The sequence below is a fragment of the Meriones unguiculatus genome, chromosome 4, assembly GCF_030254825.1.
Source record: "Meriones unguiculatus strain TT.TT164.6M chromosome 4, Bangor_MerUng_6.1, whole genome shotgun sequence".
NCBI classification, from domain to species: Eukaryota; Metazoa; Chordata; class Mammalia; order Rodentia; family Muridae; genus Meriones; species Meriones unguiculatus.
This window is the reverse complement of record NC_083352.1, coordinates 124,146,320-124,174,010: the sequence shown is the minus strand read 5'-3', so window position 1 is coordinate 124,174,010 and position 27,691 is coordinate 124,146,320. Positions and strand designations below refer to the sequence as shown.

The 27,691-nt window shown below is 42.6% G+C and overlaps 1 protein-coding gene across 4 annotated transcripts in view; it reads left to right on the top strand.

The window, feature by feature from the left end:
• Window positions 1-930: 930 nt before the first annotated feature.
• The window catches only part of Raly (RALY heterogeneous nuclear ribonucleoprotein), an 81,950-nt gene continuing 55,189 nt past the window's right edge, over window positions 931-27,691 (top strand). For 2 of the 4 annotated variants that reach the window (XM_060383012.1, XM_060383010.1), the window contains exon 1: window positions 931-1,120. The gene's annotated coding sequence lies outside the window, so the exon portion shown is untranslated. The remainder of the gene's footprint in view (window positions 1,121-27,691) is intronic. The other 2 variants (XM_060383011.1, XM_060383009.1) reach the window with 1 other exon arrangement.

Below are 27,691 nucleotides of genomic sequence, written 5' to 3'. Positions count from 1 at the left end.
CCCAGCAGTTGGAAGGTAGAGGCAGAGAGATCAGGAGGAATTCAAGATCATCCTTGGCTACAGAGCGAGTTCCAGGACAGCTAGAACTATGCAAAGGAACCCTATCTCTAAAACCCAAAAAACACAGAGGAGGCAGAGGCAGATGGAAAAAAGATAAAAAGAAAACATTCATCCTCTATGGGCATAACTACTTGACTAGGCTTTTTTTTTTTTTTTTGAGGAGAGGCACCCAAGACCCCGGACCCCGAAGCCTCTCCGCCCAATCCCAGCCTTCGCAGGGAACGAAGGAACGAAGAATTAGGAACTCTAATTCCTAGAAAGTGAAATAACCCGGGACCCTGCCGCCCGGCCCGCAGCTAACAGAGCCCCATCCCCAGGCCTCGCCCACTCAAGCCCCACCCCCTCGCTCCGCCTTTAGGACCCGCCTCCTTCCGGCTCCTGCGCGGCGTCTACCTCAAGCCCCTCCTGCCCGCTGCGCTTCCCGACCCACCTCTTCCAGGCTCCTCCTCCCCTGGGCACGCTCCTCCCCAGCTCGTCCGGCGCGTCGGCCCTCGGGATCTCCGCCCGGCCTCCAGCTTCGGGCTGGGCAGGTCGGAGCCGCCAGCCTCCTGCGTCCCTCCTCCCGCAGGCCCCGCCCCGGCCCCGCCCTCCTCCTCTCCGCGCCGAAGCTCTGGACCTTTCCAAAGCCCGACGCGGAGGAGGGGAGGGCGCAGGGGGGCGCGCGTTTGGAGAGCGCCCCGGGCGGGGCGGCGCAGAGGGCTGAGCGCTCGGGGGGCTCGGTCCGTCCCGCAGGGCCGGGACGAGCACCCGGTCGGTGGCGCGGCGACGGGCAGGCCGAGTGCGGAGGCCGGGCTGGCCCGCCCCCTCCCCGCGCGCGCCCGAGTGGTGGCGGCCGACAGAAGGACCCGCGGCTGCGGGGCTCGCGTCTCCGTCAGTGCGGCGGGGCGCGCGAGCGGCGCGGGGCCGAGGGCAGCCAAGGGGGCGGAAGCGGTCGCGACTCTCCGCGCGTGTGCTCGGGCTCCTCACGCGGCGGCCGGGGCCGCCTCCTGCCTCCCGTCCCCCGAGAGCGGCCGCGCCGTCGCCTTCCGCGCCGCGCGGCTTCCTCCGGACCTCGGCGCGGGTGAGTGGGGGCCGCGGGCCGCTCCCGAGGAGTGCGGCCGCCCGGCCGGGCTGTTGCTTGCGCCTCTCCGGTCCTCCCCTCCTCCGGCGGGCCGTTGCCTATTTTTAGAAACTCTCTTCCTGCCGCCGTCCCGGGAGTCCCGGGAGCCGGAGTAACTCTCGGCCTCCCCTCTCCGCGCCTCCCCCTCCCGGGCCCGCCGCTCCCGGGTCGCCTGCCCCGGGGCCACCCGCGCCCGCCCCTGGCCGCCCGGCGTTCGCAGCTCGCCCGTGGCCGGCCGGCGCGGCCGGGGCCAGGAGTTGGGGGTGGGCCGGTGCCCGCTCGGAAGTTGGAGTCTTTTGTGCTCGCGCCCCGCCCCGGCCGGCGAGGGGAGGAGGGGAGGGAGCGGAGGTTGCGCCGGGGAGGCCTCGGCGGGCCGGGGCCTGGCTAGGGCCTGGGCCGGGACCCCGGGTGTCCTCCGGCTTCCCAGCTCTTTGGGTTCCCTTGAGCGCGCAGAACTGGTCCTTTTTCCTCACGGGTGTGAGCGCCTCGCTCGCCCACCTTGCTTATCCTGTGGTCGTTGTCATCTGGGGCGCGGAAGGGAACCACCAGCCCTGGAACTGGGGCTTCGTCCCACACTTGGCTCCAGCCGCAGCCTCAGTGTTCTCCTGGGCGGAATGGGGTCAAGAAGGGACGCGGCCTCTCAGCGTGTTAGTGAATTCGGGGTTGGGGGGGGGGGGGGTTAGTACACGACAGAAGTGTTAAATGCCAACAGGTAACTTCTGGTGAGACTGACCGGGGAACTTTGTGAATGTATCGCCTAATGTCCGCAGCGGTCTTCCAGAGTTGTTCCTTACCCACAGGAGGAGGAATCAGGTGCAGAGAAAGGAAACAGCCGTAGAAGTACAAAGCTGTTAGTAACCATTCCTTATTTCCTGATATGAGCATGTGCCATCTCTTTGTGCAGAGGGCATTTTGATTTTACGTTAGGTTTAACACCGAATTAGTTACGAAACGGAACCCTGGGTTCCTTCCTGAGACCTTGACCGATCTGACATAGATAAAATTGCCCTTTCGTTGCTAATCAGAACTCTGAAGTAAAGTTATTGGGATTTTTTTTTTTTTTAAATGCTGGTGTTGTGGGTAGATGGATTCAGAGATCTCCAAGTCTCAAACATAAATGAAGTTCTGGGGTGTTTAGATTAAGGACCTCACGGAAGTCCACCCTTTACTTTGTGTATTCCTTGTCTCCCTCTTCACCCAACCTCAAATCTTGTATGTTCTTTATGATCCTGGTTAGGTGGTGAGGGATGTAGGTAGCTTAAGTCGTCATCTTCAACTCGCTGCCTTCAAGTAGTGTTATTTTTCTTTGTCTCCCAGTAAGGCCTAGAGGGGTTAGAGTGAACTGAAATTAGCTTGGCAACTGTTTTCCCTTTGCAGTGACTTTGAGATTGGCGGTGGGATCACCTGAGAACTCGGGCAGGGCTGGATACCGTTCTCGTGCTTGTGTTAGTCGGTGGGCTGTGCTTCATCCATCCTTTAAGAGTCTAGGTTACTAGTGGTGGAATATAGGAGGTTGATGGCTCAATAGTCCACCCCCTTTCCTTCCTTTTAACTGATCCTTGGAAAGGGGAATGTTGTCCAAATAAATGGACTATCTTGGTTATTACCAGAATTCCCAGTAGCCTTTCTTTCAGTCAATTTTTGTTATTTCTCCCATATGTTGTGTACCTTTTGCCATTTGTATGAAGTACTTTTTCAGGCTGCAAGATCAGGAGTCTCAGGTAATTGAACATTTCAAAAGACCCTGTGTAATCTCAGCCACTCTCTCTGCCTCATATCGAAAAGGCCATATGGCTGTGTTTTCTTGTTGTCACTTTGTTTTAGTTTCCTAATGGTTTTAGTAACCATAATGATCTGATTTCTAATCTAGTGTTAAGTTGTTTGCAGGGTTTGATCTTTGCCTTTGTAGTGTCAGGCAGTGGAGACAAGATTAGGACATTTGCCCTCAGAGCACAAGATTTAACTGGTGTTGACTTCTGAAAGGAGCTGAGCCACTTTTTGTGGCCGTTTGAGTCTGTTTCATTATGTGTAAAGTCTCGTAGGGTGCTGTGGAGACAAGAAAGTGATTGTGAAATTGCTTGTTACAATTAATAATAGCTAACATTTGTTAGTCAGTCATAGGACTGAAGTTTTCAGTGGAGCATGTCATTTAATCCTTGGATCAAGCTGAACTGAATATTATTCCTGTTTTACAGAAGAAACAGGCTTAGAGAAAGTTTACGGGACTTGCTCAGGGCCATGTAATTGGTAATTGGCCACTTTGCAGACAGTAAAAATCTGATGCTTGAAAATCTGATGCTTTCAAAAATTGTCGGTTATGTATTTTAAACAGTTGGCATTTGAAACAGTTTTAGCAAAATTCTGTGGGACTAAGTATATTCAGAGTGTTGTACAGCTGCCAAACCCAAATAATCTTACCCTTCTCCAAATGAAATTCTCCTGGTCATACACTAACTTCTTGTTGAAGACTCCTGGCGAACACCGTTCTTGTTTTCTGCTGTAAATGTGACTACCCTAGGACTTCACAGTGAAGTGAAATAATTCAATCTTTGTCCTTTTGTAATTGCCAAAGCTAGTGTTTCCCCCCCCCCCCCCTTTTTTTTTAGTGTTCATTTGCAGAAGAGTGACACTCTAGAGCAGGAATCCAGGCATGGTTGTACCTCTGGCAAAGCTCCCTTCTCCACACCACAGTTCAAGTGTTACTGCTGAAGCCAGTTCTGGAATTATACTAGCTTCTGTATTTTTAGATGAGACTGTCTATCCTTGAGCTAGAACCAAGACTACTTCATATTCTCTCATTGTTTGTGCACCCATAGTCCGTCATTAGGATTGGGTATGTGGAGCTGTAGTGATCAGGAGTAGCAGAACTATGACAGCAGCTTGGATCAAAACTTGTTAGCTGATTAAGTGGATTACTTCAATGACAAGCTCACCTTTTGTGTCCTCTTTTCATAAAGGCACACAGAAGAGATTATTTGGAGTCTGGAGTCTTATAAGTTCCTATGGATCCTCACTGCTGTAGGTGGTTAGGGTGGGTTAGGTGTTTACATTTAGTCTTTGGTTCATCTGTTCCTGTGTCTTGTAGTGAGATTTTTATATTTATGAAGGTTGGCTGGAATTTTGTTCTGATGGTAACATGGCTTTGGAGTAGTGCTCCAGAGATGAGGAAGACAGCAAACACATTATGCTCTCTAAAAATCTGATAGTTCACTAAAGTCAGAGAGTGCTAAATAGTATGTTTAATAAAGTCCATTTTTTCTTTTCTTTTGTGGTGCATGAGATTGAACATGGACTTCATACATGGGAGATAAGCACTCAAATACTGAGCTAGGTCCCCAGTTTTGGATAGAGGCTTATGTGTTTATTTTATGTGTATGAGTTTGTTGTTGTTGTTTTTTTTTTTTTCCATCTATGTTTGTGCACCATGTGTGTACAGTGCCTAAGGAGGCCCGAAGATGATGTCAGGTTTCTAGAACTGGAGTTTCAGGTAGTTGTGAGCTGCCATGTGGGTGGTGGGAATTGAACCCTGGTCTTCTGAAGAGCAGCCAGTGCTCTTAACCAACCATTGAGCAGTCTCCAGGTTTTTTGTTTTTGTTTTTGTTTTTCATTTACTGAATACATATTTTTTCCTTTTTTTTTGTTTTTCTTTTTATTAGAAAGGGTTTTACTATGTAGCTAGACTAGCTTGGAACTTGGGATACATTTGCCTCTGCCTGGAAAAGTGATACCACAGATGATGCCTACTTTCATAGACCAGTTTTGAGGCGTTTATTAAGCATATAGTACTAGGCTTGAGGATTTGAGCATGTATGTCAGGCAAAGAAACAGGCATATGAGAAGTGTTTACAAGAACAGGAGCATGAAGGCATAGAGGAATAATATCTAACCCAGCATTGGTGGATCAAGTGGGCATCCTTGGAGAAGCTGTCTAGGCCTAAACATAAGCCAGGAAAATGAAATTTGGGGGAGTCAGGGGAGAGGCAGAAAGAACTGTAATACTAGAGATGGTAATGGTATTAGGTGAGACTTTCAGGTATTTGCTGAATCAGGTACAATTGTAGGCATTTAACACTTGTTAACCTCTTCCCTGAGAAGTAGCTAAAATTGCTACTATCCTATAGGTGAGGAAACAATCTCAAAGGGATTAAATGAATTTCTCAAGGTTCCCAGATCAAGTGTAAAGCCTCAGATTAGTGGATGTGGTGATAACAAGACTGGTGATAGCAAAGTAGGCAGAGTAGAAGTCAGCTCACAGACCCTGTGGAAGACAGTGGACCTTATCCGGAGGTGAGGGGTCCTGTGATTTTGTGCATCTTTTGAAGGCTGTCTCTGGCAATACACTAGGGGAGTGGACCGAGAGCCAGAGCACTGTGGATAGAGACCAGTTACCCAGTGACAATATTTCAGTTTCAGATGACAGTAACCATAGAGTGTGTATGCATGAAAAGTGAACCAAGTAGTAAGACAAAGATTGGTGGAATGCGGGGATAAGGAAGGAAGCACATTTTTACCTGTCATACAGATGAGGGTTTAAGTGGAAACGGGATACAGAAGGGAAGGGTGAGGGCTTGTCATATAGGGTTGGTTATCTTACATCTGCTTTCATTGATCTCTGTTATAGCTATTACTTCTATCAGCTGAAGCCAGTGGTGAAGGGAGATGGGGGTTAGTGTGATTTCCAAATTTTGGCTAAACCAGCGGTTTTCAACCTTTAGGTCATGACCATCAGAAAATACATATTTCAGATGGCCTTAGGAACTGAGATACTAGTAGCAAAATAACAGTTACGAAGTAGCAACAAAATAATTTTATGGTTGGTAGCTCACAACAGGAGGAACTGTATTTAAGGTGTTAGGAAGGTTGAGAACCACTGGGCTAAATTGAGTGATGCAAACACTAGTTTTGGAAAAGGGTGATGCAAATACTAGTTCCTAGGCAGCTACTGAATCTACAAAGACTACTTTTGTTAAGCCAGGATAATCTTATATTTTCTCTAGACAACATCTTGTAGCACTTGTTATGTTCCAGTGTGCTGCTCTAAAAGTATTGTCACCTTAGCGAGGCACCAGAAAAACAATAGAGTAATAGAGCCCAAGGAACTTCCTTTCCAGAAGAACAACAGATCTAGTGATTTTGGTATAGCAATGGAGTTGGGAAAGAAGGGGATGGTGGAATTAAGCAGAACAGGACAGGATGGGACTGTATCAGGGACTGTTTTTATTAGGGGTCTGGAGACTATTTTCCAGACTTTATATAATCAGGCAGCAAATGTTCAGCTTTGTTCATTTGGATAACTAAGGTTCCTTCTAGCAGTTTATGACTAGATAATTTAGACACTATATTTCCACAAGAGGTATTTCCCTCCCAGATAGCTTAGTGTTAGGGGCTGGGTAGGGCAGGAGATAGCAAGAGGACTTTCATGAGAGTGCCTGTAAAAACAGATACTCAATTTTAGCTTCATGTTTAAGGGGAGAGAATGACAGGAATTGCCTGCTTGTTTTTTCTTAGGTAGGAAAGGATAATTTGAGGTCTGTGCTCAGGGTCCAGCTCACATTCAGGATAGAGGAAAAATTTACTTAATAGCATGAGGATTTTCTTGTCTGGTCTGTTGCTTCTAAGTGTGTTGGCTTGAATGGGCCTCTTTTTTTATTCACCGATTCTGTTTTCCTCATAAATTAATCTAGAAAATCTCTGAAATCCTATAAAGGCCCAAAGATTAGTGATAGGAAGTGGTGACAGAACAAGATGAGAGGTCCCTTCTGCTCCCCTTCTGTCTTTCCCCTTAGGTGAATACATAGGACTGTGCCCAGGTACCACTGTTGGCTTTTCTCATTGTTTCCATGGCACTTGCTTTTTCTTAAATGTTAAGTTTCTTGTCATTTCACAATTGCTTTTGTAGTAATACATGTGCTATACCTCTTGGGAGGTAAAAAAGGAAGATGAGATGTCCTTTCTGTCTAGTCTCCATCTCTACAGGAACACTTGAAGTTGTCTACTGTGTGCTGCTATGGATGTGGTAAGGAATCAGGGTTGTGGCTGAATACACAGGTTTTCGAGAGGGCATGTGTGTTGGCAATGTTGAGAGTTGATCAAAGTGCAAAATCTAGCAGTCCTCTCACCACGTCTAGTGAGGTCCATAGTGAGCATTTGGTGGGCTTTTGATGGTGCTGAACTCATGTTCGTTATAACTACCTAAGACTGGCATTTTAGTCTTCCTTTCTGTAAAACAAGATGATAGGACCAGATCTTTAAATTTTATTATGTATTATTGTGCGAATATGAGTATGATGCATATGTGTCACGGGAATGTCTGTGTCAAGTGTGGAGGTCTTTTGGTAATCAGCCCTCTCTTTTACCCTGGGTTCTGATCATGTTATCAGACTCTTCATTGCAATCATTCTGACTTGCTGAGCCATCTAGCTGGTGAAATAGAGAATCTTTTTTTTTTTTTTTAGATTTATTTATTTTTATGTAATGTATGTTGGTGTTCTGGCTGTATGTATGTCTGTGTGAGGATGTCAGATCCTCTGGAACAGGGGTTGTAGACAGTTGTGAGCTGCTATGTGGGTGCTGGGAATTGAACCTGGGTCCTCTGGAAGAACAGCAAGTGCTCTTAACCACAGAGCCATCTCTCCAGCCCAGAAATAGAGAATCTTAAGTGATGTTTCTGCTACAGTTTTATGGAAGTGGTGTAGGAATTTGTCTCTGGAAGGACAAAGGGACGTACCTAAAGCATTAAATATATCTCAGGTTAAATTCTGGGGTCATCAAATATATCTTTTACAATATAAACATATGGCTATTATTATTTAGAGTGGACAGAGAGCTGAAAAAATAAGAGGTTAATTTATCAAATTGTCTGCTGAGTTGACTTAAAATCTTTGAGCCGAAGTCCTGTGGGATGAATTTGGGAACCCAAGAGTATCTAGAATATTAAATATGTAACAAACTCTGAAAAATCTCCTAATAAAAGGAAAGTAGAATAGATAGAGTAGCACAATAATAAACATGAAAAATACTAGCCCCCAAACAGGTTTGTTTGGTTTTTGTTGTTGTTTTGTTTTGAGACAGAGTCTCTGTAGCTCTGGTTGTCTTGGAACTCACTAAGCAGAGCAAGCCAGCCTAGAACTCACAGAAATCTACCTGCCTCTGCCTCCAGTGCTAGGATTAAAGGCGTGTGCCACCACGGCTGGCTCCCAAGCCTTTATAGGTAGGTACTCCTACTGCAGACACCTGTCTCTTGAAATGACATCTCTAGAGAATGAGTAGTTCAATTTGTCAAGCCAAAAATTGTTGCGGGAGTTTTTCTCCCAGTCCCGAGCTCCTGGGATAATGACTCAAGAGACTCAAAATATATTTACCTAGGCCATACAGCTAGGCTCATTCCTTCATTAGCTCATAATTTAATAACCTACTTATTTTAATCTTACTTCTGCCATGTGGCTGGCTGCCTCTGCTCAGGTACCATGTATCTGTCCTCTTTCATGTCTTCGTGGTCTAATCTCCCATGCCTTAATCTATCTCAGAATCCTTTTGGCCTGCCAGATATCCCACCTTCTATCCCACTCTTTCCTAAAGGCCATAGGGTTTTTTAATTGACAGGCAATGCATCCATACACTACACAGGATATTCTCTCTATAAAATTACTGCTTTACTTTAAATAAATATTCTCTTAGAAATTCAAGTTTAGCAGCTTAATGCTTTTGGCCAGGTTTTCTTCATTCTGGAAGCATTTATCTGGTATTTAGCTGTCTCCTGTTTATCAAAGATTTTAGTAAGCTTAGTTAAAGGTGATGTTTGCATATTTTCTCTTGATCTTTTTGTCTAGTTTGCTTTGTAATTCTTTGTGCTAGTGAAAGCAAGCCAAGCAGTAGATTTAAAAGGGTTGTTTCTGTAACTCATCATTTTGTCGGTCTAGGTTTTCTTTGTGTTAGGTCTGCTCATGCTATACTGAGAAGTCGTATGTTGCTTGTTCCCATAGACCATTTTCAGGCTTTTGAACTTTGCTTTTCTAAATAGCTGTAAGCTATCACTGAGGAATGGTGCCATCGATACAATAATAAGGGCTGTGTGTGAATCAGTGGAACACAAGAACAAATTTTCTTAAAACCTACAAGTCTCACCTTAAATTGACTTTTCACACCAATTTAAAATAGCCCTTTCTATAGTTAGGGTCATGAATAGGGTTACTGTGCTGTCTTGATGCTGTAATAACGAATATGTTCAGAAATCTCAATAAACCTATCTTCTATTTTTGGTTTTTCTTTTCTTTACTTTTTTTTCTTTTCTTTTTTGGTTTTTTGAGACAACATTTCTTTGTGTAGTTCTGGTTGTCCTGGACTGTAGACCAGGCTGGCCTTGAACCACGGGGATCCACCTGCCTCTGCCTCCCTGAGTGCTGGGATTATGGGCATGCACTCCCGCAACTTGCTTTGCCTGTCTTCCATTTCTAAGTTCATCTAGTCACTGCAGCAATTTCCTATACCTACTTTGTGTTCTCTTTGTAGAGAACATAAAAACCAAGCAAGATGATTTCTATCTGCAGTTATTTTTCAACACTGAGAGGATAAGTAAACCAAATCAGGGGTGATTAGATGTCTCATTGGGTAAAGAAATTTACATGCTGCTAAGCCTGACAGTCTGAGTTTGATTCCTGGGATCCACATGTGGAGAAAGAACCAACTCCTGAAAGTTGTCCTTTGACCTCCACATGGGCATTATGGTGAGAACGTTATACAAATACTCTCTAAGTACAATTAAAGCAACAGTGACAATTTGTATTCTTTCCATTCCTTCCTTTGCTTCTGTGGCCCAGACAGGTGAGTTGTAAATTCAGACTGGAAGTAGCATAATTGATGGGTAATGTCATTGGGTAAAGAGGCTTTGACTCTCTGCCTCCTCCCCAACGGGCCAGACAGCTGCCTAGTGCCTTCTCTAATTCTAGTATCAGCTCTTTGGCTGGCTTCCAGAAAGATTTGTTATTGGCCAGCTTCTGACTTAAGAATAAGGAGACATAAGTTTCATATTGCATTATTACTTTTTTATTGCATAAAATAGGTCTTTGTAGTAGTTACTTTGTTGTTTTTTGTTTTAATTTGACCAATTTTGTAATTTACTAATTGATTCTCAAAGCTCATCACTGTAACTGCTGTCTTTGACTGCTTTGCTGCATGGAGTCTTAGAAAATGGAAATAGAAATGGAGGAAGCATGGAGGTTTCCCTAATTTTGAAGGACTCCTATCTCTCCCCTTATTTATTTGTTTGTTACGTATACAGTGTTCTACCTGGATGTCAGAAGGGGGCACCAGGTCTTATTATAGATGGTTATGAGCCACCATGTGGTTGCTGGGAATTGAACTCAAGACCTCTGGAAGAGCAGACAGTACTCTTAACCTCTTAATCTCTCCAGCCCAACTCCTATCTTTTAAAGGAGAAAAGTTACTTAGGATGGTATGGTGTAATATAGTCATGCTTTCTTTCAGCAATTTTGCATTGCCTGAGGAGTATGAAAGAATAAGTTGGTTCTGTACAATCCTGGCATTCTGAATTCCATCACCACCCATGTAAAGGTTTAAGGAGAGAACCAGCTCCTAGAACGCAGTCTTTCTCATATTTAATGGGGTTGAAGAGATGGCTCAGTGGTTAAGAATGCTTGTTGTTCTTCCATAGGATCCCAGTTTGATTCCCATCACCCACGTGTGGTTCACAGCTGTTTGTAACTTCATTTTCAGGGATTCCGAAGTCCTTCTGGCCTCTGTGGGCACCAGGCAGAAAAGTGGCACACAGACATGCAGGCAAAATACTCATTCACATAAAATACAATAATAATTAAAAATAAATCTTTTAAATAATGTGTTTCAAAAATATCAAAAAGTATGCCCTGAAGGTTAGAGATAATGTTGAAGGCAGTGGGCTGAATGGAGATCACTGAGGCACTTTCTGGTCTTCAGTGACCTTATAGTCTTTTTGTGGGATATAAAAAAAGCTGAGAATGAGATAGATCAGTGTCTCTGACAACTAAACTAGGATAAGAAGGTCACTTTTTTTTTTAAGATTTATTTATTAGGTATGCAATGTTATGTCTGCATGTTTATCTGAACACTAGCAGAGGGCACCAGATCTCATTATAGATGGTTGTGAGCCGCCGTGTGGTTGCTGGAGATTGAACTCATGACCTCTGGAAGAGAAGCCAGTGCTCTTAACCTCTGAGCCATCTCTCCAGCCGTCAGAAGATCTACTCTTATATGGCACTAATGAGGTAAACTGGAGAAATTTTTTTCACTCAACTTCTGTTTTCTCATTTATAAGGTAGGGTTAGTATTCTATGTCTTGCTTTCCTTAACATGTAAGAGGAAAATTAGGTAATGTTATTAAAGTACAGCAGAGAATAAAATGGTAAGGCAGTTACATGTGAAGAATCCATGGGTCATTTGTCAGAAGTAATAGGCAAGTGGCAGGGGTTTTCATAGGAAGGGAAATCTTTTTGGGGTGTAGTAATGGCATCCGAGCTAGTCTCTAGAATCAAGAGAAATAACTTGAATATCTTAGCTGGGTCTGTCTTGTAGTATGAGGATAGCAACTGTTGTTTGTCTGAGTCTGTTTTTGTTTCTAATATTCTGTCTGACTATGATATACAAATGATTTAATGCCATTATTTCTGTTTCTGGATTATATCAGTCAGGATCTACCCAGAGGCAACATCCAAATACTTTTTCAGTTAAAGTAAATCCTTTGCCCCCTCTTTCTACTTCTTAAAGAGGTCATTAGAAATTTAGACTACGGAGATAGAGGACGTATTGCATAATGTGAACATTGAGCAGAGATACAGATGAATAACTAGAGTAGCAACCAGCCATGTTCCTGGTAGTGATTAGCAGGAGGGAACTAGGAGGGATCTTAGTTGAGGTTCCTGTTGCTGTGCTAAAAACATACACACATCATGACCAAAAGCAGCTGGGGGGGAGGTTATTTTGTTTTACAGCTTCAAGTCCATCTAGGGAAGTCAGGGCAGGAATTTGAAGGCAAGAACTGATATGGAGACTGCAGAGGAATCTGGTTTGCTGCCAAATCATGCTTGGCCTCATTTTTTTTCTTCTCTCTTTTTTTTTCTTATAAAATACAGTTTTAGATTTTTTTTAAGATTTATTTATATATTTTACATGCAAGTGCTCTATCTGCATGTACACCTGCACACCAGCAGAGGGCACCACATCCCAAATGGTTGTGAGCCACCATGTGGGTTAGCTGGGGAATTGAACTCAGGACCTCCAGAAGAGCAGACAGTGTTGTTAACCTCTGAGCCATCTCTCCGGCCCCCAGTTTTAGATTTATTTTACTTGATGTGTATGAGTGTTGTGCCTCTATGCATATATGTGCGCTGTGTGTGTATGGAGTCAGAAGAGAATCTGGAGTTACAGATGGTTGCAGACCACGATGTGGTGGTAGGAACTGAACCCAGTCCTCTGTAAGAGGAACAGATACTTTGAGCTTCTGAGCCATCTCTCTAGCCCCAACCCTGCTTTCTTATCTAGCCAGGACCACCTACGTAGGGGCAACCCCAATGAACTAGGCCCTCCTACATCAGCCTATAGATCAGTCTGTGGAGCTGTTTTCTTAATTAAGACTTATTTCTTCTGTACATAGAGTGTTTTTTCCTTAAAGTGGAAGAGGAGGAAGGGAAACACTGAGATCCAGTCTCTCAGTTCACCTATTGTGTATTTGCTCAGGGAAAAATGACTTTTTTAGCTTTTATCCTGCCAGTGGAACCTTGCTGGGTGTTTATTTCCTGTAGTTTTACCAAATCACTTTGGAAACTGGCATGAACATAGATCATGTCTTAGAGCCTTCTTCTTTGTTCTGTGAACAAATATTAGAAAATGTACCTTAAATTACCTGGTTGGGGGAAATAGATGACCCTGGCTGCTTCCTAATGTTAAACATTAGCTCTTGATTCTGTGTCTGTAAGGCATTTGTTAAGAGTCTAGGGCTACTGGAGCATCCACTAGAGGTGTTCACCAGAGGGCTGTTAGGCTCCTGGTCAGCTTGAGTATTTGTTTTAAAAGTATGACGTGGATTCGGAGTCTGTCTTCATTAATAGCTAAGGGAATTAATTATGTGCCCATTTTGTAATGATGCTATACTTGGTACCATGTATTTGTGCTAACAGAGGTGATACTTAAATTTATGTGCTACGCCCTTTAAATCTCTTCAGTTCTACCTCAGCCCTAAGGTAGATTCTGTTGAGTCCTGTAAACCTATGGTGATGGTGGTGGTGTGTTGTGTTTGGTGACTATAAATATAGCTTGGGAGATTTGTTAAATACAAACAAAGTATTTTTCTAGCAATAAACCTTCCTGGGATTGAGTTACTATTTCATGGGTAACTTAATTTTTTTCTTTTGTTGGGTGAAGGTGTTTTTCCTTTTGTAGAAGCACTGGAAGAACCCAGAGGTAGTAACCAAATGCATTCTGTTTTAGATCTCTTCAGAGTATTTTATTATCTAGATCAGATATCAAAATCTGACAACCTATTTGTAAGACCCTGAATACATGTCTTTGACCCATGGTGTTTTTATTTTGAGTTGGACCCTGAGAGAGTCCTGTTATAAGAGTGACATAACATGTGGAGAGAGTGTTTTTATTTAAAAGAGTACAAAGTGATGGGTTTCATTATTTTACTTTCATGTATGTGTTGTAGTTTGTTCTTATCCCACTTTCATGTCCTTTCTGGTTTTCTTACTGGTCCCCACCCTTCCCTAAAGTCCCCATTTCTGCTTTTTTCTCTCTCCTGCTCCTTTCCTTTCTAGGGTCTTCCAGTAAGATCTCTTTTTCTATTTTTAACACACACACAAACACACTCTCACACACGTAACATACCCCTACACTCCTACACACCTTATAATCTGCATATAAAGTAAAATGTGGTTATTTGAATCTTGCTTATCTCTCTAAACAGTGATCTCCAGTTGTAGCCATTTTACTGCAAATATTATGATTTTGCTTTTTTGTGGTTATAATGTGTAACACATTTTCTTTATCCATCCATCAGTCCATAGCCAGACTGTTTCCATTTCCTGGCAATTTTTAGTCGTGCAGTAGTAAACATGGATGTTCAAGCATCTTTGTAGTTTGTTGACTTAGAGTCCTTTGGAGGTATATTTATATATGTGTGTGTTTGTCTACACATTTTATACACACACACACACACCCATCTTGTGAGCAAGAGACTTCTTGAAGTTATTGTAACGTGGTCATTGTAAGATGTGGAGTGCCTGATGGGATCCCAGTAACTATGTAACTCAAAATATATTCAACCAAGTTCTTGTTATGCTAGTTTCTCAGACTAAGGCACATGATTGCATGTGGCAGACGTGCTTTTAACACTTATTTTATGTATATGAGTGCTCTGTCTGCATGTACACATGCAAATCAGGAGAGGGCATCAGATAACAGTATACATGGTTGGGAGCTACCATGTGGTTGCTGGGAATTGAACTCAGGACCTCTGGAAGAGCAGCCAGTGCTTTATTAACCTCTGGGCCGTCTCTCCAGCCCCACATGTGGCGAATGTAACATTATAGCATACTTGAAGTGTCAGTGCACTTGGTTTCTTTTGCATTTGAGAATTGGCAATTTTAAAATTCTTTGGTTTTTGTTTGTTTTGTTTTTGTTTTTGGAACAGGCTCTCTCTACATAGCCCGGCTGTCCTGGAACTCCATGTGTTGATCAGGTTGGCCTTGAACTCACTGAGATCCTCCACTTTTCTCTGTCTCTTGGGTGTTGGAATTAAAGGCATGTGCCACCATGCCCAGCTAGAGTTTGTTCTTGCTATAAGGTGACACAGAAAGAGATTTGTGTGTTGTGTGTGTGTTGCTGAGAATCCAACTTAAGGCCTGATGATGCTGGGCAAGTAACATCAACACTAAACCAAACCCTACCCCATTCCTAAAGTATATGGGATAAATAAATTGGTGTGCATTTTTAAGAAGTGTGTGTGTGCAAGTGTGCCATAGGTGCAGCTGGGAGAAGCAGTCAGTTTCCTCCTACTGTGTACAAGGAGGTTGGTGACAAACACCTAATCACTGAGCTGTCACCAGCCCAAGAAAGGTATGTGATTTTATTATTTTATTTATTTTTTAAGGTTAAATGAGAAGACATTGAAGAGATAATAGTTATAGCAATAGAAAGCCTTTGGCCTTCCAGTGGATCTTATGTTGCTAGGTTTTGACAATTGTTAGAAGAGTTGGATTTTTTTTTTTAAAACAGACAGTCCTAAAGAGAGCTGTAGTTGGCCTGAAACTTCTTGTGTAGATCAGGCCAGCTTTGAACTGATAGAGAGGTCCATCACCAGCCTCTGCTTCCTGAGTGTTGGGATTAAAGGTATGTTTCACCACACTGCCTGAAAATCTGAAGTTCTCTCTCTCTATTTGAGACAGGGTTTCTCTGTGTAGCCTTGACTATCCTGGAGTTGCAGCCTTGGCTGTCTTGGACTTGATTTGTAGACCAGGGCTGGCCTCAACAGCAATCTGCCTGCCTCTGCCTCCCTGAATGCTGGAACTACAGGCGTGCACTACCACATCCGGTGAAATCTGAAGTTTTAAAAAGTGTGGCCTGATTTTGAATGTTGGCAACTAACTGGGGATTTTTAGCCAGATTTGTGTGAATCGGAGATACTAACCTGTTAGTGACCAATGAAATATAATATTGATCTGGAAAGGAATTAGACTTTGGACATGGCTAAATAGGTAATGGTGTCAGAAATGACAGACTGTTACTGGAGTCCTTAGCCAGAGGCCTGGTTCTGAGTTTGGTCACTTGCCCCCATAAGGGGAAAAATGACATGGATTATAAAAGAAAAACTTATTTATAGTTTTGACCCCAAACTGGAGACAAAAGCATACCCATCTCAGTTTTCCCTGTGGAAGTGTTAAAATTTATAGAAGAGATAGAACAAAAAGCAAAAAAGCCAAAGAATAGGCTTATGTGGTTCTAGTTGAGTTGAGCTGGGACAGGTGTCAGTCACAAGAGTTCTAATTCTATTCTTGTATAACCCAGTCAGAGCTTCTGAGCAGGCTGTCTCTGCTGTCAGCATGTTGTTTCTTATAGTGAACTGGGGCTGAAAAAGCCAATTAAGATTTTTCTTTTGAGTTTGTTCTTTTACAGGAAGGAAGGAAGGAAGGAAGGAAGGAAGGAAGGAAGGAAGGAAGGAGGGAAGGTAAAGAAAGAAGCTAAGAGACTTGGTAGTTTAGGATGAAGTGTTACACTGTCTTCCTCTCCTCTGCACAGTCACTGACACTTCTGTCCAGGCACCACACCCCACACACCTAATGCAATAGCATCTTCCACACCCTCCTTACACTGAGGTGCAACTATTCTCTTCCTTGAGCTTGACTGTCTTCCTAACAAACTTTTTTAAATTTCTAAATTTTTTTCTCCCTGAGGTAGGGTCTTACTTTGTAGCCATGGTTGAGCCTGTATCTAGCAGATATTTTAATTTTAAAAACTATTTTTGTGCCACCATGTAGCTGCTGGGAATTGAACTCAGAACCTTGGAAGAACAGCCAGCGCTCTAAATCTCTGAGCCAGCTCTCCAGTCCCCAAAACTATTTTTTAAAGAAATGCCTGCTGACAGCTAAGTTAGTGGATTATTGGCCATCTGACCCATTTATGACAAATGTTTTGGAAATAGAGAAGGAAGCTTAGGTTAGACTAGCGGTTAGATTAGCTTAGATTAGACCTGTGGGTGGCGATCCCTGTGGGGAGTCCCCTTTCGCATCAGATACCCCACATGTCAGATATTTACAACACAATTTCTAGCAGCAACAGAATTACAGTTACAAACAATAATTTATGGTTGGGGGTCAGCACAACATGAGGAACTGTATTAAAAGGTCACAGCATCAGGAAGGCTGAGAAGTACTGCACTATGTAAGTCAGGTTAGCTTGGAACTCGCCTGCCTCTGCTTCCCACGTGCTGGGATTAAATGCATGTGCCACCACATCTGACTGCTTTGTGAGGAGTTTAGTCTGGATTTTTTTCTCTCTCACTAGAGTAGTCTGGAATCTTATACCCTCACAAGAGTGTTCTGTGGGCAGAGCATTTCAAGACATTTGGCCAGAAGCCAGCAGAGGCTGTCTAGAGCCTGATTTGTCAGAAGTGTTGCAGTGGTTGCTAATTAAAAATGGATCTATATGGTCTTGTAGCCAGACCTTGGGAGACTTTGATTGCCACAGAATGATCTGGCTTTACTTGTTAGCACCGTGGTTCTGAAAGTGCAGTCCTTTCCTGGGACCAGTAGCAGGAGTGCTGCTCTGAATATGTTGTAAAAAGGTTTCCTCCTTTGTTAGGTTTTCCTGACTTTATAAACATATCTAGTGCCTAGTTATAGACCACCTCCTCTTTATTAAATGCAAAAGTCACATTTAATGCTAAGTGTTAAATAGTACAGTAAGCTGTTTCACACCTTTATTTCTTCCAAGTTATCTAGAATAGATTAGAAAAGGAAATGGAAGCTGAGAGAAGTCGAAGCAAAAAGTCTTGACTGCTTGTTGCGACAAAGCATATTCTCTGGTGATGTCCAATGACATTTGAGACACACTTTAGCTGCTGAATTGTTTTGTACCAGGGCCCACCTTTACTCCTATATCTACTCAACTGAAGATAGGTTCTCTCCTTGCAGCCCTTCAAAGACTGGAGGAAATTTCTTTTTCAGCCGGTGGTGCGATAATTATTAATGGGGAGCTCTGCTTGTTTTTGCTTTCTCATGTCTCTTTTAGGATCTGTAAGGGATGAGCAGGGTCTGATAGAAGTGATTGGTGATCATTTGGGGTCGGTGGGAGGGCTTTCCGATTGCTGTCCTGTGGGAGGAGGGCGAAAGGGCTCTACTGGGTGTTTGTAGGCGTGGGAACCAGAGAGCCAGACCCTGTTCAGCGCCCGTGATGTGTCAGTTGTTGGCCACTCAGCAAACACTAGGACTCTTCACTAGTGCTAAGGGTCTCTAGACCTTCACAGCCTAGCATCATTCAGGGACGTACACTAACCATAGCACATTTGCTCCTTAATAGAACCATGAATAGGGGTGAAAAATGAAAAAGACTCTCCTGGGAAACAAATCAGAAATCATTTGTGCCTTTTTTTTTCCCAGATAGTCTCATTTACTCCAGGCTGGTCTCTCACTCTTAGTCCTCTTGCTATACTTTCTGAGTACTACTAGGATGACAAGGGTATGCCACCACACTTAGCTTTTTTTTTTTTTTAATCTTTTTGGAATTCTTTGAGACGAGCCTGGCCCTGAACTCACAGGTATCTGCCAGCCTCTGCCTCCTGGGTCCTGGGATTGAAGATGTGCACTGCCATGCCTGGTTTTGCCTGTGATTTGAAGGAAAAGTGAGAGTTGAGTAAGGTAGGGAAAGGCACCCCAGACCAAGGGACAAGCACAAATAACAGCAGAAGGTTATGTTTAAGAACCCAGGGGAAAGGCATGGACATTAGAGCAGTTCTTAACATAGAGCAGATCAGATCGAGCCCTTGCCCTTTCCCACATTTCACCTGTAGCCATTGGATGACAGTGGTGTAGGCTACAGGTGGAGGAAGAGTTAGAGTTATTAGCAGGTACCAACTGAAATTTCTAGAATTCTGTAGAGGGAAGGAGGAAGGAAAGCTGAAAACCACCAGTCTTTTGGACCAAGCCTGCTAGAGGTGCTGAGTTCTTGGCAGTGATTTGAAAATTTGGGCCTGGGTAAATTGGTTGATTTTTTTTTTTTTTTTTTTTTTTTTCCTGGCAAAATTCCGTTCACTGCATATAGTCTGCCCCTCTTCTCTGTGTGCTTTTTAAAAAAGAGATTAATGGAATCTGTTCAAAATACCTCTGAAATGAAATTACATTTTTAACTCTAATTACCCTAATTAAAACTTGACAGCTGTAATCCTGAAATGGCAGATATAGTTAAGTACCCCAGGCCTATGGCAGGCTCACTTACCCAGATGAAATGTTGTTCTGTTCTGGGCTTAGAAAAATTCCTTTGTTTTTCTCTTCAGGAGCTTAGTCTTTGGTTCCACAGTTTGACCTACTAGGGTAGCTGTAGTGGGCTGCAGGGTAACTCTGGACACAATCTTTGTAGATGTTGTGTGCCCTAAGGTGATCAAGGTGATTGTTACCACATATATCTGATTTTTCTTTTCTTCAGTTGAAATTGGACTTAAGCCTTTGAGTGAAATTCTCTGCTTTGAAGACAAGGGCATGATATTTGTTAGAAGACTTGATTTAGGGCAAGATCTTGCTCTAGGGTAAGTTTGTGGTTGATATTAAGGAATCACTGTGTAGCCACCTGTGGTGATGAGCACCTATAAACCTTGCACTCTGGAGGCTGATGGTAAGAGGATCACCAGGAATTCAAGGCTAGTCAAGTTCTGTTTCGAAAAACAACAACAAAACAACCAAACCAAACAACGCCCACAGTTTGAGGATAGGAGCAAGAAAGGCTGAAAACAGAAGTCTTTTCACATATCTCCAGTTTTTCTAACTTTGTATTGATGGATTTGTAGTCTGATTAGCTTTAAAAAAAGATCTTGGTCAGGACCAGGTGTCTAAGCCCATGAAGCCAACTACTCAGGACAGTGCTGAGTCAGGAATTCTGCTAGAATCAGAGAAGCCTGTTATGTTAAGTCACCAGACACTGGCTGCTATGTTTTATGCTAATAGCTAGAGATATAGTTGAATAAATACATAGTCACGTTTCCTGAGAACCTTAGAATTGCGGTAAGGCAGTGACAGGCAAGGAACAGCTATTTGTATATGAAAAATTATGCAAGACAGAATAAGCCTAACTCATGTTAGAAAGTTTGAATGCCATATGTATACGAGGTACTGAAATGAGGTGCATAGATATTTCAGAAAACAGATTCTACTTTCAAGAACACCTAGTAACTTAAGACATGTAGGCATGTGAAAAGTTGATTGTAATGCTCAATTTATATATGCTGGACAGATTTACCTGGAGAAGAGGCTAGTGAAAAGTGAGAAAAGAATTTTTCCGTTGATCGTCCACAAAGACCATAGCTTTCTTCGTTGAGTTTGTCCTTGAGTAGGGAATAGCAGAGGAATGGAAAAAAGCACTGTAGGTATTAGGAAATATCTTGGCCAAAGTTAGGAGCTATCAGGTGATGCAGTCTGGTGTGATTGGAGTAGTGTGCATGGAAAGGATATGGTAGATGATGAGGGAAAAGTTTAAACTTTATCCAGGGGCTGGAGAGATGGCTCAATGGGTAAGAGCACTGGCTGCTCTTCCAGAGGTGTCCTGAGTTCAATTCCCAGCAACCACATGGTGGCTTACCATCTGTAATGAAATCTGGTTCCCTCTTCTGGCATGCAGGTGTGCGTGCAGACAGAATACTGTATACATAATAATAAAATCTTTTAAAAAGTGACAAATTTACTTAAACTATCCAGTAGGCAAGAGGAATTGAATCATTTGAGAAGCTACAGGACCAAAATAGCAGTGTATTTGTATTCTCTGGTAGAGGTGATCAGAGACAATAGATTAGTTAGAATAAGTGTCAGTAAACTATGGTCATGGGCTGATTAATAGCCACAGACCCAACTTGTTCACCTGTGATTGCTTTTGCATTACAGCGATGTATTGAATATTATACAGGGACTGCTACTATATCCCACAAAGTCTAGAAAAAAAAAGGTTGGCTGATACCTGAGTTTAGGTAATTATATAGAATTTTTAAGAACATGTTAGAACTAGATTGGCAATATTAAAAGAAATCAGCAACATGATTTAACAGATAACACTTGTCCCATATGCCTCTCAAGTTTGTAAAAACCAACTTTGTTGAAACATTATCATAGTTTGAAAAAAGACATTTGATATGTAGGAAAGTGCTGGTGTGCTTTTATTATTAGCTATGTAACCTGTACCAGTCATCCTAACTGCCTAGGATGTGCAGATGAATATAATGTGTAAGTAGGATAAAGAAAAGCCTCATCAGTCTGATTCTTCCTTATGGAATTTTGTAAGTCTGAGGGTCCTCTAGTTGGAAAGACAAATGACCTTGAAAATAGTTGGAGTTAGAATGGCACTTGGGAGGCAGAGGCAGAGGCAGGTAGACCCCTCTTGAATTCTAGGCCAGTCATGGCTACATAGTGACCCTGTCTTAAGAAGCTTGGCAGATAGTGAAAGTATATAAGTGCCAGGAGCCAAAGCTATCTACTGAAGCCAAAGTTAAATAGTGAGCCAAAGCTATTTAGTGGAGACAAAGCTGTTTACTAAAGCCAAAGCCAAGTAGTGAGCAAAGGTCATTTAGTGGAGACCTAAAGCTATTTAGTGAAAGAGTTACCTAAGACACTAAATCATCGGTGATAGATTGTGAGGACATCTGTCTGTCCGTTTTAGAGCATCTGTGAGATATCTTAAGAAAACATCCTTATGGTATCTTGCAGGTGCAATATTCAACCCATGAAAGCACTCTTCCTGTCTCCTGCAGCAGTTAATTAACCTTCCCCCTTTCCTGCCTTCTCCCTATCTAAGTTGGGTAAAAATTTCTAATAAAGGAGGCTTTGATCAGACAAACAGGCTTGGCCTCATTCCTGCGTCTCTTGTTCCTCCCCTCCCCCATTCCTTCCACCCTCCTTTCTTTAGGAACCCCGTTGAAGTCCCGAGGTTCAGGGCGTGTAAGGATGCTGAAAGGTATAGGGGAAAGGCTCCTAGTAATTTCAAAATGCCATATACCCTTTTCCTTCATGACTTCTGACATTTGTTGTAGTCAGATTGAATTTGTTTCTATCCTTAACTGCAAAAAACCAAAGTGGATTTATCCCTAACCAGAAACTAGCGTAAGCTCTAATTGACATTTGTATTGTTAGTATCAGTTGTCAATGCAACTTGTAGTCAGTCATCTGACAGGAGAGTCTTAGCTGAAGGATTGTTTATATCAGAATGGTTTGTAGGCATGTTTATGGTAAATTGTCTTACTGATTGCTGCAGGGAGGGGTCAGCTTGCCATGAACAGCACCAAGGTGGTCCTGGTCTGTACAAGAAAGCTAGTTAAGCATGAGCCAGAGTGAGAGCCAGCAATCAGTGTTCCTCTATGCTTCTGACCCTAAATTCCTCATTGGTGGATTGTGGCCCAGACTATAACCAAATAAATTTTTTCTCTCTTCTGTGTTTTTTTTTTTTTTTTTTTTTTTTTTTTTGTAGCAGCAAAAGAAAACTGGCTCACCTGACAAAGGAGCAAATTAAAGTAGGAAGAGTTTATTTTGCATAACATTCCAACATACATGCCTATCATGGAAAGGCATGACTGTGGAAGTGGCTTTCAGCACAGCAGTACGAGAGTAAGTAACTAGACTAAATCTTTTAAGGCCCATGTCACAGTGATCTTCTTTGAGCTGTGCTCCACCTTCTAAAAGTTTCACACACCCCCCCCCAAAAAAAAAACGCAAAACAAAACAAAAAAACAATCAGTATGATCGGATGGGGGAAGATCAATGTAAGGATTTTCTTTTTACATTTAAAAATGAAAAATATATTCTGTGCAACTTCAGAAATCCTTATAAGTCCAAAGTCTTACCTGAGCCATTAGACGCACTTAGCTGTGAGTCCCTGTAAAAATTAAAAAGCAAAGTTATATACTTCCAGTATACAGTGGCACAAAGGAAATATTTTCATACTAAAAGTATATATTGGGAGGATAGCAAGCAATGATTGGGTCAGAAGTAAGACAGAAACCTAGAAGGGTAAACACCAAACCTTGCCAATCTGTGCGTAGTGTTGGACTGTGGTCTGTGCTTTAGCTGACTTAAATTTGCATGTATTTACGCATGTATTTGCGTATTTGCAAACCAGCACCAGTGGTTGACACCTAGTTCTTACAGCTTGAGATACAGCGTGGCCCTCATGGGTTACAACTGCTGCTTCAGTTCTTAGTGGGCAGAAAACATTTTGCTAAGTGACACTGTGGGGCAGGATTGCCTAGAGTTCCCAGTAGGCTAGGTCCAACACAGTGCACCTTTCTTTTTTTATTATTTTATTTGCATTGGTGCTCTGCCTTCCATGTATGTCTGTGTGAGGGTGTCAGGTCCCCTGGAACTGGAATTACAGACAGTTTTGTGAACTGCCATGTGGGTACTGGAATTTGGACCCCCTTTGGGAGAACAGAGTACTTTAACTGCTGAGCTATATCTCCAGCCCTCTCAGTGCACCTTTCTTATTGTCCAAGTGCAGAGCATGAGGTTTTCTCTAACAGTGCTGATATCTTCATCAGCTTTGTCCACATTTATCCTGTCCTCAAGTTTAACCATATTGAAACTCCTTTTCTCTTTTTTCATTTTTCTGCTTTACTTGTTGCTTTCTCCCACTGTAAACCTAGGTAAATGCAACAAGTAGGAACAATACCATAGCCTGAGTGTTAAACTCTCATGACATTTCTTTGACCATATTGGCCTAGTACCTTTGCATTTACCATATTCATGGTTTTTAGGACATGAATGCAGCCAGATGCTTTACTAGAATGAAGCATTAATGGCCTCTAATCTATTCTTGATGGTGATAGCCAATCTTTATTGTTAGTTTGGGATTTAGAATCACCATAGGAACATAATTCTGGGTGTGTTTATGAAGGTGTTTTCAGAAAGACTTAACAGTATGGAAGGACATGGGTGACATCATTTCATAGGCTGAGAACCCAGACTGATTAAGAAGGAAAAAGCAGGCTAAGCAACAGTATCAATCTCAGCCCTGCCTCCTGATTATATATGTAGTGTGTCTAGTTGCCTCATGCTCCTGCAAGTCATCTACCCTGAAACCATCAACTAAAAGAAAATTTAATATTTATTTATTTATTTATTGGATGAAGGGGGCGGGCACACAATGTGCCATGGTGCAAATGTGGAGGTGAGAGGCAGCTTTGTGGAATTGGTTCCTATTGAAACTTTTATGTGGGTCCTGGGGGGGTGTTCAACTTGAGTTATCAGGCTTCTATGGCAAATGCTTGCAAAGGCCTGCAGTCTTTACTGTTTGCATTTGGGTTGTCTTTCCAGTCTTTGGAGCTACCTTTAGAATGGCTCTCCACAATGAACCCATTAAGCTCTGCTTATACCATTATAATTCTTTTCTAGTCTTAAGTTCTTTGTCCTTACGCCTCCAGCAAATTTCTTTCAGACTCCTGTAAACCACATGGATCAGGTTTAATGTAGCAGTGGTCCCATTTTGGGGTGCTGGTTTTTAAAAAAGAATATTTATGTGTACATGTATGTATCTGTATGCACGTATACATATGGGTACCTGTAGAGACTAGAAGAGGGTGTTGGGTCTCCTGGAATTGGTATTATAGGTGGCTGTGAGCTGCCTGTTGTTGGTGTTGGGAATTGTAACTGGTCCTTTCTTGTGCTGCTATCACCAGATAGCTGACAAAAAGTAACTTAGGGGAGGACAGGTATATTTTGGCTTATGGTTTGAGGGCACAATCCATCATGGTGGGGAGGCATGGTCCTTTCTGCCATTGGTTTGACATCACCCAATTCATTTTATATCTTTGGCTCCAGTATAGATGGCCACTTTTGGGGACCTGGGATTTCTCTTCAAGGGGTCAGTGTCAAAGCACATCCTTTTTCCTTTTAACCTTTTCCTCAAAGCTCCCCTCCCCTTTCAGTGTAGCGTTTATGCCTGCACCTTCATGTGCTTGAAATTCAGCATCGTTAACTGTTCTATGGCTGTTGTTAAAGCAAGAGTCTAGGAATTGACAGGATTCAGTTACTGGAGTGGAATCAACCCTGGGACTCAGATCCATCTGTTCTAGACTTTCAGCAAAACGTGCTTCCAGAGTGGACAGTTTAGTTCTGTGCAGACAGACTCTGGGCCTTGGATATCCAAGACACACTGGAAGAACAGCCATGTACAGATCTGGGCAAATTACCTATTCCTTTTCCCCTGAGATGCATTTAGGTAGAACTTTATTTTTATACAATTTATTATTTGATATAGATAGTGATTATCAGTGATTGACTCATTGAGAGTAAGGAAGAGTGGTAGAAGAGGTAGACCTAAGAAAACAAGATTGATCAAAGGCCTTATAGAGAGGGGAAGAAACAATAATTAGTTTGATAATTATATTTAAATTTCTTAGCCCCAACCTGAAATGATAGAAGTGATAGCTGTGGTAGCACCCCCTCCTAACAAAACCAAAACAACAGCAACAAAAAACAGGCCTTAAATTTTATAAATTATTCCAGTTTAAACATGTAACCATTTTCTTCTCAGCACAGTATTTGCAAATGCTAGGGCTTTTTCCTAGCGACCGTGTCTTTTTTACTGACCCTGGCTAGCTCTGCATTATATTGCCTTTCATTTTCTGTTTCCCCTTTGACTGATCTGTGAAGCTTCTGGTAGTTTTGTCATCTGTTAACTAGCCGCCTGAGCTTCTAAGTATAGACACTTTTAGGTTCTTATTATGCCTGAGGTTCCTTCTTCTTTAGAATCTTCACCTTCATATAAATGAGCTGAATCTCAACTAAAATCCACATGTTCTCTTTTTGTTTTTTTTTTTTTTGTAAAACTGTCCTGTTCTCTTGAGATAATTGGGGGTGGGGGTGGGCAGGGGTATTAAAATTATTGTTTCAGATCTTGGTCTTTCATCCCAGGCCTAAGTTTCTGAAAGCATTGTTATTGCTGGTTCAAAACTGACATGAACTTGAAACCGACAGTCCTAGCCTCCACATTGAGGGGACCCCACACTGATTCCACATTGCAGTAAGTCTGGGTAATGTGGAAAGCACACTGGTTGGGAATAAGGAAGTTCATTGTGGCCTTGCCATTGACTTTTCTTTGATTTTAGACGGATCCCCTTCCAGCTCTGGTCTGACCTCTCCTGTGGAAGGTGTAGTCCTTCCAGTGCTGCTCTAGTCAAGGATAGAAAAACTTTCTTCTACATGGTCTCATTTGTACAGAGCTGGCATGTGCTTTGGTATGATGGTTTCTGATTATAAAGATTTAGCTTCTCTTTCTAGCTCCAGAGGGGGAAGGGGAACCATCCAACTGTCTCATTAGCATGGAGAAAAGAAAACAGTAATTACTGCCCCTTGATAATTTCTGCTGGGTTGGTTCTAAGGGAAAGAGGAAAGGAAAACTGAAGACAGTTTCGGCTGAGGAAGGAGAAATGCTTTTAGTACCCAGAATATTCAAAGGCAAGAATTTGCACATCTGTTGTATTCTTAGGACCTTCCTCCAGGCAGGCTGGAGACTGCCTGGATTGAATTTCAATTTTTGTGCCACATATTATATCTGTCATTAAGTTACTAGCTACCCAAGATGTGAAATGCCAGCCATTCTGACACCTGTGGGTGGGATTTTGCTGGACTACTTTGTGATCTGGCCGCATTTTTATGTTATGAGATTTTGGAACAACACAATATCCAGATTTATTATTCCAGTCAGGGTTAGGTGTCTTTGTGAGTGGAAGGAGTCCTGTTAGAACTACAAGACTGTAGTTGTTTGGTCAAGGCTAAAAAAAAAAAAAAGCAAGATTCATAAAAGGGTTGAGCTTTGAAAGTCAGAGATTAGGGGCTGCTGGAAAAGAACTGGCAAATCCATATGCAAGCATGGCCATGGATAATGGCTGTGTGCTGTGTGTTAATCTTTCATTCTTTGTGTGTGCAATTGGGAGCCCAGAAGTACTGATTGTAGCAGAAGTGGGTTGGAGGAGGCCCTCTGCTGGTGAGCATTGCTCAAGGGAGCTTGGGGCTAGTAGACTGTGGTTATCTTCTTGCTACTCAGAGGCCAAAGATACATAGTCCTCCCTCCCTCGCTCCCCCCATCTCCCCCTTCCCTCCCTCTCTCTCTTCTTCTCTCCCTCCCTCCCTTCTTCCTTCCCTCCCTCCCTTCTTCCTTCCTTCCTTCCTTCCTTCCTTCCTTCCTTCCTTCTTCCTTTCTTCCTTCCTCTCTCTCTCTCTTTCTCTCACTACTTCAGTACCTCAGGTGTCTTTTAGAAATAATAGCTTTTACTATAAACAAACAAGGGTTCTATAAAGACATGCTGCTTAAAATTTTGTTTACAAATACAAAAAAAATTATTGCTTCGGTCAGATTTATAGTTTTCTACCCCCTGAACTATTCCCTTTCTACTTCACTGGGCCTTTTGCTTGATTATCCCATCTTTTTTGTTCAGGTTTCATTGTTCCCATATTTTATATTACTTCTGATTTATTTTTCTTTAGCTTGTAGGTATAGATTCCTGGTTTCCTTTTACTTTTGTTCCCTCCTTTTAGATGGAATGTCCTAAAATAATAGCATGGCCTAAGGGAAGAACAGCTCTCTTCAGTCTAACTTGCTATTAATTGGGCCATAGTAATGTGCTTCCCAGAAACAGGTATAGAATACACACCCAGGACACAGAAAATGTTCTCAGGAAGGTCTCTATATCATTGTATATGGTGCTTTGCTCAGATATTTTATTTAAGGACAGTCCTACTTGTTAAATCTCAACCTTTAAAAGTGTGGTCTCCAGGGACTGGAGAAATGGCTTAGTGACTA